General features: G+C 41.6%; 1 protein-coding gene across 3 annotated transcripts in view; it reads left to right on the top strand.

Moving 5' to 3' along the window:
• Positions 1-14365, top strand: part of tmtc4 (transmembrane O-mannosyltransferase targeting cadherins 4) — a 28228-nt gene extending 13863 nt beyond the window's left edge. The window contains exons 21-22 of one of the 3 annotated variants that reach the window (XR_009715777.1): positions 6594-6652; positions 13622-14365. The gene's annotated coding sequence lies outside the window, so the exon portion shown is untranslated. Of the gene's footprint in view, positions 1-3706; positions 3723-6593; positions 6653-13621 lie in introns of those variants that run through there. The other 2 variants (XR_009715778.1, XR_009715779.1) reach the window with 2 other exon arrangements.
• Positions 14366-15658: the final 1293 nt, after the last annotated feature.

Below are 15658 nucleotides of genomic sequence, written 5' to 3'. Positions count from 1 at the left end.
TGGTTTGGTTTGTAACCTGTCAAATGACATGGTAAAATCGGTATTGCGCAAGCTTTCATAGGTCAAACTTACAAACACAAAATGAAAATATCTCAAAAACTTGATGTGCTAGGAAAAAAGCAAAGACATTTAGTAGTAAATCAGTGTCAAGGCATCAGTATAAAATTTGATGTCGACCAGTGTTATCTGATAACAGATAAACGAGAGTATGATCGGTTTTGATAACTGAGCCTTGTGACTTGGATCAGAAGGGGCCGTTGGGCTTGAGATCAGCCCGATTATCTGCATGTGTGTACTCCTCGAGTCAAACATCAATGATAGCAACCAGGGTGCACAACTCCACCACTTTCTCCAAAGTCACCCAAAGGTGTGTTTTGGTGGTGGCATCGTTCTTTTTCTCCGCTTTCATCCTGCTGACTCGTCTTGCGCGTCTTCCCTCCCTGCCTCCTGCAGTAGGCGGTGTTTGGAACGGGGTCCGTGCCAGTGGCATATGGCCCGCCTTTGCGCTCTACATCCATACCCAAAAAAAAGACAGGCCCATCCGTCATGGCGGCGGCCGAATGAGAGGCAACGCCACAAGCGCTCCCTCAAGAAGTCAGCTTATACCAAATACTAAATATGAGCACGGGAGCCGGGGTCAAGCCTTGGTAGACCAATTAATACGAAGCATCTGCTGTGAACGACTTGCCGTTGCATTTTGAAGCGGCCGAAAGAGTCGAGCTTCCTGCTTGCTCCAATGGCCAGAGCCAGCGCTCACCAAATGAATGCATCCTTCAGGGATCCTTCTTTCCCGGGTTCTTTTGGCGAAACCGCTGAGCCTTTTGTTCTCGAGAGCCCGGGTGCAGTTTTTTTTTTTTTTTCTTGGCAAATTTAACAGACGGCTGCAAGGGTAATAGGGGTCCAGACCGCTATCACCTTGCAGCTAGTGGAGAAAGACAATCAAGGCTTGAACCCCGCTGTCTGCAGCCGCTGCTCAAAAGACTCTAATTGGGCTTCTTTACGCCGCATTTCGCCGCACCGTTGCCGGATCATGAAAAAGCAATTAAAGCCCCAAATTCTCATTTTTACCCTTTCACTGGAAATCTGAAATCACTTACGTCTGTGTGCGTGTGTGTGCGTGTGTGTGTGCACTTGTGCGTGTGTTTACTGTAATGTGAGAGGGAGCAGCTGCCAACCTAAAGAATGTCAAATGAAGATAAATAAAAAAGAAAGAATATGAAAGCTCTTTGCACAATCCAAGATCTTGAAACTTCATTTGTTACAAAAGCTTTACACTCAATACTGGAGCTAAATATGGCTGTAGTTTACAGTTCAACCTCTAGGGGCAGTGCTGCCCATAAAACTGCACTGCATGGAGAAACGCATGCAGACAAGCTTTTTCAATAAATGGAGAATTAGTGGAGACTAAGAGGAAGTGCTTTGATCATACCGAATTTATTATTGGATTATTATAGATTGCATCTTTATTTTTTAATAAATTTTTAAGTAGTTATTGAAGACTAATTTTAAATGGACTATTTTGTTTTATAGGTGCCTGTAATTTACTTTTCCAGCAATGTAACAACAAAGATTTTTATAAAAAAAGATTCCCAATTAAAACAAATATCTAAATAACTTAATCTATAACATAATCCAATACAATAGTTTTACATCTCTGATCCCATTGAATTTATGAAAATGCATTGTTGAATATCCATTTTGGTGAGCACTTTCAAATCTAATTGAAATCAAGTCAAGAAATAATTAACTAATATAGGCCTATAGATAATATGAATCTAAAATTAAAAAATACGATCATTTTATCTTTTGATAGTTTTTTTATGACAATTCTTTGAGGAACAAGGAAAACGAATATTACATTTTTCTTTTAATTATTATAGATTTGAAGGAAAACTACTAAAACTACAGAAACTAGAAACAATGTTGGGAATAGGTGCTGTATGAAAGTGTGTTTGTGTTGTGAATTTTAGTAGCTATTGTCACACATGCGCGTGCACGCACACACACACACACACACTCACACACACACACTCACACACAGGTGGTCAAGCATCACACTTGCTGTATGACAACATATCAACATGAACATTTTCATCCCCAACTTTAACATATATTCCTCTCACTCTTTCCTTTTGCCAATTAGTGAGCCCATCAATTTTATCGGGGTCCTGGGACCTTGCTAAATAGTACTCCAATGCTTCTGTCAACAGTCTGTCAATCATATGACAAAGCTCACAATGGACCATGACTAAGCTTAGAATTTGATGACGATTACATTTCAAATCACTTGTGCATTAGAATTCCTGTCTGTTGGTACATTGTGCTTGTCTTTAATTGTTAGTAAATGAACACTGTGGAATGTTATTTAATTTTGCCAGATGGTACAGAAGCAGAAAGTTGTGGCTCTTTAATTCCTGGAGGTTTGGCTTTGAGACAAAGGGCAACACTTTAAATGGATGGTTTTGCAGTTAGTGTAATTGGCGCTGACAAGCATGGGTTGAAAATCTGGGTTAGAAATTATTCGAGCCGTTTTGTGATTTTATATCAGCGCAGTACCGGAATCTCAAAAAAGAAATGAAAAATGATGCCTTGAATTTAACATGTTTCACTTTATGAAGCATTTTAATAAGTGTAAGTTACCGTATTCAAAACTAGGCACGATCTTCTAGAATCATTCTAATATTTACTTGAGTTTAGAAAGATAAATTGTAACCTAAATGTATATAATATATGTGTTTAATGTTCCCGCTATGGTCATGTATTTTATAATTTATTCATGAATATTTTTCATTTTCATGTAAAAAGGAGGGGGTTTCAATGAATTTATTAATAAATAATATTTAAATTGGATTGTTCTCAAAGTTGATGCATTTCAAAGCATAAGGCGGAAATGGATTGAAGAGTTTGGACACCCCTGATTTAAAGAAACATAAACATTCTGTTCAAAGAAGGGGGTAGAGGAAGTAGACAGGAGCGTGCCGGGTCCAATTCCTGGAGGTTTGCCATACAGGAGAAGGATTTAACTTCAGCTTAATGTGTTTTTGCAATTAAAGCCATATAATTGGTGCTGACAAGCACGGATCACACTCATGCACAGTGTCCAAAGATGGCGCACAGAGTTGCGAAGGGGCTCCGGCAGGCCGAGGCCGACAAGAAGACCAGAGGGGGTCATTCTCATTGAAGCCGTATGCATTTCAGCAGCACGGCCATACGAGCGCTTGGGCGAGTTAACCTCCAGACCACCAGTGTTTACTCTGGGACCGTGTTCCAGATCCGAGGGGATATCCAGTATCTTTCCTTCAAAGGGGGCGGGCGAGCTGTCGGAGTAAAGCTCTTAGCTGCTCCTCAAAGGCCCACATTAGGCAAAGTGGAGCAGCTGCGGCGACGTGCAAAACAATATTTTCACTCCAAATACAGCTGAGGTTTTGCGGAACTCGACCACAGAGCAGATGAAACTATTTGAGAGAAAGGAAGAATAATGTTGAAATGATGAGCAAATATGTGGAATCAGGATCAACGCAAATGAAGTCATGTTTGTAGTTTGTAGGCATTGTTTTACTTTCTGGCTCTCGTCTGAAAATGTTGTGCTCGCACAGGCTTGTATTTGGAACAGTGTGTTTTGCTCTTTTACATTTCTCCACATGTTTTTGGAAAATTCCATGTGTGTGTTTCTATATTTCTTTCTTATTGTCACCTTTTTTTATAGCCCAGACGTGTGAAGAAGATGGTCGATTGTTGTTACATGTACTGAAGAGCCAGAAATTCCAGAAGTTCCATCAATATTGCTGTTGGCCCCTTGGCAGCCAATTTTCGTCTTGTCTTTTTATCAGTTTTGGAGGGATGTGGAGTTTTTGGTAATGCTGTGCCATATTTTCCTCCCCGCGATGGCTGTTCCACGGTTAATTTAATGTCTGAAATCCTTTTGTACCCTTCTCCTGATTTAGATATTGAGATCCCTCTGATGCTGTGGAAGCTCTCTATGGGCTATTCTTGTTCTATAAAATATGACTACAAAAAAAATGAGGAAAAGCCCATAGAAACTTTACTCTAGGTTAAACAGAGACATTTCAAATTGTGACTGCCGTTGAACATGAATTTGAATGTCCCTAATTGTAAGAGTATGTGGGGGACTTGTACAACCACTTAATTTGATGTTTTTAAATGTTTACTTTTCCTCTATGAAAGATTTTTTCAACTGAGTTGTATGGTCACATTAATACAGGAAACTATTTTGAAATTATTTATATTGTTGACATTTATTATCTGACAACAAATATTTGAGCAAAGGTGTGTATACTTTTTATTTTTATTTTATTGTATCTTGTGCTAATGAAGTTGATCCTAAGGTTTTGTGGCAAAGGCAAAGAGACACCTGCAGTGGTCCTGCTCTGTTAGTATTACAGGAGTTTGGAAGCTATCACAAAGTGAACCTTTTGCTTCTTGAAGTGTGTCTCCAGCACCAGAAGGTGGCAACATACCTCTGGCTGAGACCAACCTGTATATCCACACGATTGCATCCCGTCCCATCCCCCCCATTTCCCTACTGCTCAATTAGCTATGCATGTATTCCCTTGTTGGCCCTCTTGCTTCATTTATTTATCATTTATTTATCTCACAAGCAAACTAGCTTATGAAGTGAGCAGGTAAATATAGTGAATTATTTACTCGGGGCTCTGTGTTGGACCACAGGTGCATTTGTGTATGAACACGCGTGTGTGATGTGGGGCCCAGTAAAAGAATTCTGACTTTGGCCCTTCTCCATGACTTTGCCTTTGATTATATATTTTCTAGGACCCTTAGAATCATCATCCCCTCCCAACCCATCATAGAGTGCCTTGTGTATGCTCATGCAATTAGAAGAAGAAGAAAAAAAGCTAGGCATTCTATCCAATGAATTTTAACGTACTATACTGTGAGTATGAGTGTGTCTGTGTGTCTGTTTGCATCTTTGAATAAGGTCATGACAGCAACCATACATGACGTCGCACAAACAATTCTTTTTCAAACAAACTCCTCTAGTGCTTTTATTTTTAATCAAAATTATCATGAGACATTGCCCTCAAAGTGTTAAATAATTTGAAAAGTTATTTAAAAGATACCTGCTAAAATCTTTGAGGACAATTTATCTTTATTTTTGTGCTTAAAACATCTTCACGCTGGCTTCTGTTGTCTGCTGGACAATTCATATTAATGGTAATAATTAAAGCCTCTACAATAAGCTGGTTGATATTTACATGCAATGTTTTACCATTAAAACTAATTCCTCAATGAGATGTGTCTTCACTGAAGATTGATTTGGAAGACGCTCTGTATCAACGTCAAACTGTTAAATCTCTTTGTTGGGGGCCGTTGTCATGACAATGTGGGTCGGGGTGGGGGTCTGCCAAGGAGCACGGCGATGGTGACGGAGCCTGACCATCTCTGTGTTTGGGTTGATGCGGTGAATCAGTGGGATGCCACAAGGCTGCGTGTGAATGGAATCTCACAAAGACAACATCTCTGCATAACGGCTCATATAGTTTTATACGATTATAACATGACCTCACGAAAATGCTACGTTAGGGTTATATCATACATACTGGCTTTATTAGCACAACCTCATGTCAGTTTTCATCAAACTACATGACTTTTTTTGCAGGAAAAACATACTAAATTCTCAGAATTGTCATTTTAGAATGATCTGACTTGTTATGAAAACGTTCCTATTTCCAAGAATCCATCATTTATTCACCTCTGATGGATTTTGTTCACATTTTATGACAAATTTCCAGTTGTGGGCTTGAAGCTCTTTCAACTTTAATTTTACCTTCCATACATGGAGCTGAGCTTGTCTGGTTTTCCCAATGGAAAGCAATGGCACAGCAGGACATGAAAACGCAGTCATTTGAAGAGCCAGGGAATCATTTTAAGTTTTACCCTCTTCCTTGGTTTCTCTAAAATAAATTCCTTCTAGTTCCTGTATGGACTTTCTTTTAGTTGTCCCCCCCTGCCCCACCCGCCCCCCCCCCCCCCCCTCCCCACCAACTCAACATGTGTCACCCGGCAGCTGTTCCACTAAGCTTATATGATGAAAGTTTGTGAGTGGTATTTGGCAGGTTTCAAAATATAATTCTAGATGGAGCTAATAAAATGATTTAAGTCCAGATGGACAATCGGATTTGGGGGAAAAAAAACCCACAAAATAAATCAAATGACATTAATAAACACATGTTGACTTTAGCTGTAAGCTGCAGTACAGTAATCTCTCATTTCTCGTGCAAGGTTATGTTTCAGCCCACCCTCACAATAGATCAAAAATAAAATAGCATTGCCTTTGTTATTATATACAGTATTCAAAATCTTCATGCATACGCAGTTGGTTCAAATTCATAAGGCCACATGACCTAGTTTAGGTCACAACCTCTACTCGGCCTTCAATTCTGGACTTTGTTTCAATAGAGACTTGCCCTGAGCGAAGGCGGCTTCGGAGCACATTTTTATGACGCCCACATTGCAGCACTCATCTTCTTCGACTGTGTTCCGTGTTGCCATTGCTGTTTCTTTGTAATCTACTTTTGGCCTGAATTATTTTTTTTTTCTTACTGACTGATCAGATTTCCTGATGGAAAACGGTGGCCCAGCAGGACATTATAAGACACCACCTTATAAAGAGGTCAGAAAATCATTTTAATTTCCTATTTCCTTCTCAGTGTCTCTAAAATGATGGAAATTCCTTCAATATCCTGTAGTTTTTTTTTGTGTGTGTCACCCGGCATCTGTTCTGCTAAGCTTGTATGACGAAAATTTGTGAGTTGTGTTTTGGCAGGTTTCAAAGTACAATTTAACTTAGAGCTAGTAAAACACTTAAAGCCCAGATGGATAATCAGATTGCTGATGGGAGAAAAATAAATAAATCAATGAACAAACTCACCCACTGTTGACGAGATACCTCTTAGTGGCACTAGATTGTATACAATCTGCCACTTCTCCTCAGGTTCACTAGTAGCCTAACCCTCCTACATTATATCCCCATCCCTTCGGGATCCACCCATCATCTGGTTGGCAGCTCGGTGCCAGTCAGCTGATTCCCATCGGCCTCCCACCCCACCACCACCACCACTCCAGATGATGGGTAGCTTGGGAGGGTTGATGGGGTGAGCAGGGCTGATGCCACCGCAGGCTGGGTAGCAGCTGTGCAGGAGACAAGTAAAGCTTGCATGGTGGCCATATTTGTTTTAACTGTACTTTTTCCTGTGATGCAGAAGAAATTGGGTCTTATAATCCTGATCATGCTGAAAGTGCTGCTTTTATATGGATACTTAGATACCATTTATAGTTCCTGGTCCATCCAGGTTTCATGGGTGGAGAATCGATACCATGTGGGGATTTGTCATGTTGTAATTCTCTCTCATGTGTAATTGCATTCATTATTGTCATCATTTTCTTTTTCTGATTGCCTGGATAAGTCTTTACAAAGAGCAATGAGCAACCCCTTTGAGAATTTTGAGAATGTACACCTCCATATTTGACTTGGTGCAATCCCTGGAGTGAACACATCCCCGTACTAGAACGTTGTCATTAGGTACAGCAATCGTAGTTTCCTTTTACATCTGCCGATGATGGGAAAGGATTCCATAAACAAATGCACCCCGCTGACTCACATTGGACACGTGATGAAACGCTACCGCATCTGAATCAGAGTGTCGATTTTCACGGGAAAACCCTTTGCTATCTTGTCCTGCCAGTAACACAATCCACCTTGTCTAAACGAACACCCTGCTCTGACAGCCCAAGTGAGAAACGGGATAGTTTACCCACTGAGTTCCCACACGCGGGATCGCCGTGGCTTTCCCACACCATGATGGTACCCTCTCATTTATTGAACAAACTCGGTAGCAGTGGTGGAACTGCTTGTTGGAAGCAAAAAATGGAATCACTACAGCACTGCAACAAAAAACAACTTTCCACGATGCATGCTAGTGAGCGTGCAACGTAGCGCGGCGAACGACATCTGCCGTGAGTGCGACGCCTTGACAACTCCATCAGGCCGGTCTCGAGGTAGCTGTCAATCACGACCATCTTCTCATCCCTCGGCGCGACGAGGACCCTGCTCTCTCCGCCACCGCTCATGCTCATATGACAGGCCCCTACAGCTCTATTTACACCCCACCCCCACCCCAGATGATGTCGATGCGCTCCTAATTACACAAGTGGGAACAGGGGAAGAGGTGCATAGCGTAAGTCAATGACAAGTTTGGAGAACGGCACCTTTTCTGCAGCTATGTTGGCATCTTATTCTGGGGTGGGGGGGAGTGTAGTCCTCATCAGAGACAGGGCCTCATATTCAGCAACATTTAATTAGATTAATGTGACGACGACACTGCACAATGCAGAGCCAGTTGCATCCCAGGGCACATACGTTAGCCAACTAAATGCTTTCAGGAAGAGCTTTCAGGGAACTTGGCTAGCGTGTCTGTGTTTGATGATGGAAGATGTGATTTGTGCGGCATGAGACTGCAACGCTGTTTGACTGTTGTGTTAATGACCATAATAATGGATGAAAATGGCTGACAAAGCCAAGAAGGAATATCGTAAACGTGTATGTTGATACAGAGGGTACGATATGATCCAAGGACAGTTTTGAAGTGGAATGATTTAGGTGGACCACGATTCGATTTGATACGGTACGGCTCAGTTCGAGAAGTTACAATGCAATGGTGTCGTTGGACATACATGGGAATGAACTTATCTGCACTGTAAATATGGAATTTCCATCAAAGATATCTCTCGCCGATAACAGATGACTTGATAGGTATCTCAATATACATACTGATTCGCTTCGATTAATCCGCTTGAGACCCATCATCGTCAGTCAAGCACCTCCGATAGGAGAAGAGCTGCTGGAGATTTATTCATAGCTAATGTAAGAAATTACTTTTCCAGCCGTTAGATAGAGTCTTACTTATATGCACTGCGAACCTTTTATTAATTTCAAAATGCATGTTCAGATTTTACTGTATAAGACGGAAGGGCAGAGGACCACGTTTGTGCTCGATAAACAAAGAAAGCCATTTGAAGAAGTCTGTATGCATTCAGGCAGCGTACTCCAGCCTGCTGTTTTTGTATGCAGATTCCCCTTGTCAGGATTCATTTATTCAAAGCAAGTTATTCCAGAGAGCTTCCTATGAGACCGAAATAGTTGCAAACATTTGCAACGCTAATGCGTATCAAAAGTGTGCCGTTTGTGCACCCTTGTGTTTGCGTAAGGATACAAGCGCTCCCTTTTGCTTTTGGGCCAAGAGAACAACATACGCACACACACAGACACGATAGCGATCCGACGATCCTTCAAGGCTTCAGTCATCAATATTTGTTCTTGGGAAGGCCTCGGGGAATGTTTACCAGGGGTACGCACCTTAGCGAGCAGTTTGATTCACCTTTTAGAGTCCAAAAAGTGTTCGGTGAAAACTTAAAGTTAAAAACAAGTTGTGTCATTTGGAGTTTGACTCAAATTTTGGGGAAAAAAATATTTATGTGACAGCATATCTCATTAACATAATATGCAACTCACACCCCGTCATTTTTGCCGGCATAATAGGATTAACTTGTGTTTTGCTTTTTCTTTTCACTTTTTGGGGACTCTTGAAAGAAGGTTGGCGGTAAGCGAAGAAAAAAAAAAAACACGAGAATGTCTGTTCAAAAATAGAACGAAGACTACACACGACATAGTTAGCTTGTACTTTGACTTGTGCTGGGCAGGAAAATAAAGCCCCCGATGTGAGTGTTTGATCTCCCCTCACTTTGTCTCTCTTAACGATGGTGGTAGAAGCTGCCCGATCGACTCCCCCCCCCCCCCCTTCAATTGCTTCTTCATAATGATGATGATGATGACAGCACAGGCTGTGTATTGATTTGCGGAATCGGGGGTGCACAACAGATGCAATGACACTTTTTCCCTTCTTTAATTAGAGGAGCCGCCATCTTCTCTTTTTCACTCACTGTGCTTCTAAATTCCCTGCCAAGAAATTGTTACCTACAAATATTTTTACTTTCTTGCGTTGACCGTTATATAAATGGATTTTTGGATTTCACTGGACTGTAAGGATGTAAAGAAAAAAAACTAGATTCTGTACTTACGTGGTTCACAATCAAATATATACACAAAATGTTACCACCGAGGTTACCATTGGATTGCGACATTACATTTTATCGCTGGCATTGGGCCGAAACCTCCTACGTCATGAGGAATCCGCACTGTGCCATCGATATGCTAGAATTGACCTAATCATTTGATTTCGTGACAATACTGTATATGCAGTCCTGAACTTAACAGATGTCACAAATGGGAAGACTCTGAGCCATCACAGACAGAGTGAGTCGAGCTATTATATCCCTGGTCATGGGTGATAAGAATTGTTGCGCTTTAAGAAAAGTTCTGAAAATGCAAATTGACACCACACAAACGCACGCACGCACGCACATACAGATTAAACACGTGTCACAATGCTGCATGTGCCGATGCTAAAAAGGCTCATGCTTGAGTGCGTGCCTGCAGACAAGCAAATAATCAATGCGGTCTTACAGCAGGGGATGACCAGTAGGGGGGCCGTGACCTACCAGGTGACCCGTGCATGTCTCCACTAGTGCCGGTGCACGGCCGTGTGTGCGTGCGCACGCGTACGTGTCTATTAGAGTGAACGTCAGCTGTTCAGCCATGCGAGTCCGCTAGATTTCAGTTAACAACTTTTAAGGAGAGTTGGGACACAATCAAACAGCAGCCGACGACGTGTCAATGCAAAATAAACTCACCCCTACCCACCTGCCCCCCAACGACACTCAGTCGCCTATGTTTAGAGGCGCTAATGACAGCGGTTGGGTGCAGGGTGGAAGTCCTGTCATAAAGCAAATCAGGAGAGTTCACGCTGGGCCTCGTAAATCTTGGCCCTCTGAAGGTTACTGGGAGGTCTGGGAAGTGAAGATTTCCTACTTATTATTCTTGGGAAAGCCGTAGACAACAGCCTGTCCAGACTCCACCCCCCGCTCCCTGAACCCAGGTCACACGGGTTCATGACCTTGGGAGTCGTCGTTGTGTCAGTAACTATGGTGATCTAGAGCGTGCCAGACAACACATTGGCACTGAGTGTTACGCAAGGACCGATTTGTTCAGATCTCAGTATATTTTTCCCAAGTGCAAATAATGGAAATACAGTTTGAAATAATCGATCCATTCCGGAGGCAATGTTTTAGCTGTTTAACAGGAGTGAATAGAATATAAAAATGTCATGTATTAATTATTATAATGTAGTTGTAAATGCATGTGAGTGCTTCTTAGTCTTTAGGCTAGAAGAGAAAACCTTGGATACCATTGCATGTACCTGGGCAAATGTCATGGACATGTAAAAATCAATTAACAGTTATAAATCGGGAAACCCCCCCCCCCCCCCCCCCACACATTCTTACCTCTGCAAGGACACAGCTCATTTAACATTTTTAATAGTCATCCAAATCTAAAAAAGAAGTCACTATTAAGTCAACTAGAAATATAATTACGTACCTTACACTGAAGTTTTAACAAGATAGTAACCACTATGAAATCAAACTCACTGCTTTGAAAGTGAGTCTGTGTCTTTTTCTTATCGTGACAGTCCTTGTTTGCTTTCATTTGGAATAATTGCAATTGGAATTAAAACACTGGTTAAGAATGTTACTCAAAACACTGCCTTGCTAAATTGCTTGGATAGTTAATGGGAATGAATGGGGGTAGAGGAATTATATTTTCCATATCGTGTACATTGATCATTTGCCTTCCTTTATAATGTTTATATTGTCATATCAGGGCAATTCATTAAAATGAGTCTTATATCAGTATCCGACCAGTAACCTTTTATTATAAGTAAACAGTCAAGTGTTCAAGGTCAGTGATGATGCCGTCAAAGAAGGGACACCAGCAACCTTGCAGGAAATTCAAATTGTCCAGGAGGCACCTAATTTGAGATCGTGTTATACAATGCAACACAACTTTATTTATATTGCCATGTTAATCATTCCAATCTTTGTATTCAGGTAAAAAAAAATAAACGAATGAATAAAAAAAAGACACTTTTGACCTTTAGTACAAAAAGTTCCCTGAGCTCCCTTCCCCCACCCCCAAAATAAATACAAAAATGTCTTTAGTTGACTCCTGTTCCACTTCTAGCTCTGCTAACAGCCATATAGGCCACACCAAATGTGCCCCGAAATAAGATGAGCCCCCCACCGTCTGTGAGATTGCCCGCCCGGGATGTCTGGCGCACGCCACAGTGAGCAGGAGGCCCTCCAGATTACTGTAATACGCACAGTAGCTCATAAGGGAAAGCTGCCGTGCAGGTTTGCCTCACGCACCATCCAGCACACTGCACGGAGAGGATGTGAGGCCAGGGATTAAATCGCACACAACTAGAGCACAGTAGATAGACCTCCACCAAGGGCAAACAACTCTAATATTGTCTGAAAATGTATGGCCATAAGTGTGATAATATTCCAATTGTGTCCTGTAAGTGACAGTAATGTGCATTACAAAGTAGTAGCCGAAAACTAACTAACTAGCAACCAAGGAGCTATGCAAAGGTTTGTGCCAGGTTGGTTCCAAGACAAACTCCAGACGCCCTCAAGCAAGCTCATTTCAAAGCTTGATCGGAGTTTCCCGAGAGTCACAAAAGTGACTTTCCTCAATTGTATAGGGAGGGACAGGAGATTAGACCTTGCTTCCAATTGTTTGAACATTTTTATTGGGTTTTCCTTTTCCCAAACAATGACGGACACCTAATTAGGATGACATTTCCAAAATGGCTGACAGGAAGTAAATATGTTCCTTTTTTTAACAGTATTTTGTTGAAATTTGTTGAAGAAACATGAACTACTTTGTATATGTCGGGTGAATTGAACAGGGCTGATTATTCCTTTTGACTGCTCTTCAATCATGCTAAATGTTCAGTGAATAAATGTCTCTCGTTATCACTCAGAGATGGAAATAGACCCCCTCAATGCAGCCTTGCACTGATTCATTTCAGGAAATGGGGATCATGGGGGTCAGCAGAAAACAATAGCATAAGTCTAACTGGGGTTGCTAAATAAACATTCAATGGTGTCTTATATGGACCCACCACAAGGTATCTGCCACTTTCCCTCTTTCATCCCAGTAATCAGCACAAGTTGTAATTAATGGATGATTGGGGTGAGGGTTTTTGTTTGGGGGGGGTGACCTGTTGTTAAGGGCAGTTGAGAGGAAACCCAGACAAAGTTGAAGGCCATTAAAGGGAGAAGGGTCTATGACCTCCCAAGGGAAGTGTGGGTACCTAACAAAGGTGCAGGTGGGCCTTAGATGGGAAGTCGAAGTGCACTCTGGCCACAGTTGAGACCACCAGGTTACCACCTAATTACATCTTGTCTTCTAATGCCGTCAACGGCTGCAGAACTCGGTCTTCCTAACAAAGGACCATGTGCGCTTGCGACCGTCGAAGGAGGGGCAGAGCAAACCAAGGGGACCACCGCAGTCCATCCTGGATGAGATGTTTCAAAAGGAAGGGAGGGGAGATGAGGGGGAACATGAGGAGAGGCTGGACTAGAGTTGCAGACTAACCTGTACTTAACTTGTGTGTTGCAGAAGCTCGGAGCAGATCAAGGCGGATACAGTGACACTTAAAACGGGCAGTGAACAGATGCACTCCAAAATTGGACAAAGACGACTGGAGGACATTAACTAATCACAGGTGTGACATGTCCACTTCACGAACACGTGTTTGGGTTCACGTCTGGGGACTACTTAGCCTGTAGTGAAACGTCTTCATAGGCCAAATCTGTTCAGATGAACAAGACAAAGAAAACTAGTTAATTATGAATCGATAAAAAATTAAATGTTTGTTGGGACAATAAGAGTCACAAGTTTAGATAATTTTGCAGCTTTGGTAAATTTAATAAATTTAAGGATATAGCATTTCAAAGTCAGTCACGTGGTTATAAATAGAACTTAATTGGTTCAGTTTTAATCATGTGGATTTCTTTACATTTTGCAATATTGATTTTGGGGTGTTTCTGATAAATTGCAATGTTTTAAAATAATTTAATAAATTTAAGAATATAGCATTTCAAAGTCATGGTTATATATAGAACTCAATTGGTTCAGTTTTAATCATGTGGATTTCTTTACATTTTGCAATACTGATTTTGGGGTGCTTCTGATCAATTGCAATGTTTTTCTTCTTGCTCACATCTTTGATAACGCTAAGTCGGTTTCCAAGCATGTTTGAGAACTTTATGCACATTTCAATCACTGTAAGACCAAACAAATTTTCAAGAAAAATCATTGGCCTTTTTTACTAAAATAAAGTACAAATGATGGAAATTTTAATTGCTGTTTTCAAGTGTCACCTGACCGCAATAATTACATTAAAACTTTTAAACACAAAAAAAATGTATATTTTTTAAGATACATTTTCATACTATAAAATAAAATTCACCTTCTAATAGTTAATATTCAAGCACATTTAGGATTCTGCATAAATACTTTATTAATTTTGAGTCTTCATTGTTTGCTAGCACCTAATTTTATGTTGGTTTAAAAATCTCTTCCCGACTGTGTGAGACAAATTTTTGGATTTCCAAAAATGTCTCACACTTATACAGTGGCAATGTTGTATTTAATAACCATTCAACCATCTTAGGCATGATGTAGAAATAAACGTGTTTTACCACATCTTCCCAAGGCCCATGGTGTATCGTGATGCCATTGTTATTTTTTTCGCACATGGTGGCAGGTGCATTTACCCCCACTGGGACAACGCCATAAATTAAGTAAAGTTATGGCACAACCATCATCACCGCTCAGCAAAAACAACAAAATATGTCAGCCTCCCCCTCGTTATTGCTGTTTACACAATGACATGGCTGCCACCGCTCATTGATGAACTACCCTAATGGGCCATTTTTGGGTAAGGTGGCGGGGTTGCGACCTTGAGGATGGAGGAAATAACTTGCGGTGAGCAGCGGGTCATCCACCCATGTGTGTCACTGGTCCACGTCCATCATCAGGAGAAGTGTGAGGGGTTCTCCTAAGACACTCCCTCCCCTCCTGAGCAGTGTGGCCCAGGAGAACAATAAAGCCGTGTCAGTTTCTACAGGAAAATAGCGACAAAGTGAAAGAGGAAACAATTGGTTCACAACAGGACACAAGGCGGCCGCGGAGGATAACCTGCCTTCAAAGATGCTGCTCCAGTGCATATCAGAATAGTTTGGATGGTGGCGCACTTCAAAAGGCTTCTCCAGGCTCCCATAGTGAACCGTTTTTTCCTGCTATTCTTGTGGCTGGCTTTTGCTTGGCTATAAGTAGCCCGCATCCTGTCCCTCTGTGGTCTCAGGTGGATAGGGCTTGTTTTTCTAGCTGGGGCCGGGCTCTTTAATGGCTCCGCTGGCTTCCAGCGCTTCTGTTGGCAGCCGTGATTGGCCCGTTAGCGACCCACACGTACTGAACTGTAAGTCAGAGAAGGCTGCCAAACATTTGTGTCAAATGCAGTTGAGTGGTGGAGGGCACTTGGAACACCATGTTGGAGTCTGTTCTCATGACAATGTAGTCGTGCAAGAAACATTGCAATTAGGGTGACAGTTTGTCAAAATTTCAAAATCCTTTGTAAGAACTTTCAAGGCT

This window comes from Syngnathus typhle, linkage group LG9 (assembly GCF_033458585.1).
Source record: "Syngnathus typhle isolate RoL2023-S1 ecotype Sweden linkage group LG9, RoL_Styp_1.0, whole genome shotgun sequence".
Taxonomy (NCBI): domain Eukaryota; kingdom Metazoa; phylum Chordata; class Actinopteri; order Syngnathiformes; family Syngnathidae; genus Syngnathus; species Syngnathus typhle.
Note: the sequence above shows the minus strand (reverse complement) of the source record. Positions and strands in the feature narration are given on the sequence as shown.